This window comes from Octodon degus, unplaced genomic scaffold (genome assembly GCF_000260255.1).
Source record: "Octodon degus isolate 3935 unplaced genomic scaffold, OctDeg1.0 scaffold00078, whole genome shotgun sequence".
In the NCBI taxonomy this organism is placed as follows: domain Eukaryota; kingdom Metazoa; phylum Chordata; class Mammalia; order Rodentia; family Octodontidae; genus Octodon; species Octodon degus.
Window position 1 is genome coordinate 8634433 of NW_004524654.1, and position 1555 is coordinate 8635987.

The window sequence follows — 1555 nt, forward strand, 5'->3', positions numbered from 1 at the left end:
CACCATATCCACCCCCACCACAGCTGCCACCAAAGTCACCTCGACCACTGAAGTTTCCTCTGTGACCGAAACTGTCATTGCCACCAAAACCTCCTCCACAACCACCACCAAAGTTTCCAGAACCACTTCGACCTCTTTGGCTAGATGAAGCACTAGCCATCTCCAGCTTGGACAGGCTTTCCTCACTTCACAGTTGTGTGGCTGTTCACAGTGTGGTTTTTTTTTTTTTTTTTTTCAGAATCGGGGATTGAACTCAGGCCCTTGTGCTTGCCAGGCAAGCACTTATTCTACTGAGCCATCTCCCCGGCCCCTACAGTGTGGTATTTTTGAATGACAATCATCCACCGAATCTTGGTCATCAAAGGTTACAAAAGCAAAGCTTCTCTTTTTTCCACTGCCTCGGTCATAATTTCAATCAGTTCGATTTTTCTATATTGTTTAAAATAATATCATAGAGTTCAGGCTAGACGTTTAGTGGGCGCAGCACCAGGAAAGGGGAGAACCTGTCCACTTCCAGAGCATTTCCCCAGTAGATCTGTTTGCTTCCTACAACCTCTGAAGACATATAATTACGACACTATGGCAGGGATTTTGTATTCAATGGTTCACAGGCCCCCAGGCAGGCTACAGACTGTGACAAAACGTGTGGAATCTCTCATGGGTACAGATTGGATTCGTCACAAAGTTACCAAATCAAGAATTCCAGATAAAGTGTTTCAGCCTTCACCTGAAGATCATGAAAAGTATGGTGGGGATCCACAGCACCCTCATAAACTACATGTTGTCACCAGAATAAAAAGTACAATAAGATGACTATATTGGGAAAAAGATGTAATCAAGATGCTTGGATTAGAAAAAGCACACACTCCTCAAGTTCATAAGAACATCCCTTCAGTAAATGCAAAGCTGAAAGTGGTTAAGCATCTCATAAGAATCCAGCCTCTGAAGCTGCCACAGGACTTCCCACAGAAGAGAACATGGCTAACACATGCCTCAAGAGTACCAGGGAGTTAATAGTGCAGTGGCAGCTGAAGCCTGTGACACCTGTAAGCCCAGCACTCAGGGGGCGAAGGCAGAAGAATCCTTGCAAGTTCAAGGACAGACGCAGGCTGCATAGTTCAAGACCAGCCTAATAACAAAGGAAGGATTCTGTTGCACTGTCTGGCTTCAAATGCCTAGGCTCAAGAGATCTTCCTGCTTCAGAATCCCAGCTTGGATTATAGACATGCAGTTCCCGTGTCACATTCTTGACCAGCACTTCAGCAAAGATCTACAGATGGCCAGTAAAGACCACATAAAAAATTGCTAAACACCACTAGACATCAAGGAAATGCAAATTAAAACCACAATAACATGCTATGTCACACTCCTTAAAAAGTTCCAAGAGCTACAACTCTTGTTGCATAGGTCCTGCTTTACCTTGGTCTTAACCATCCAGCAGAAAAGTATGAAGATGAAATTATAAGAAATAAAGCCATGCTGTTAAGTTGAGCTGTGGGGGACTCAGGTCAATAATTTCTGACATTGCCAGTTAAACAGAAGACCCAATGCTATT

At 43.9% G+C, this 1555-nt stretch overlaps 1 pseudogene; it reads left to right on the plus strand.

Annotated features, from left to right (window-relative positions):
- The first annotated feature begins 482 nt into the window (after positions 1 to 482).
- LOC105742845 lies at positions 483 to 1133 on the plus strand (annotated as a pseudogene).
- The last annotated feature ends 422 nt before the right edge of the window (positions 1134 to 1555 follow it).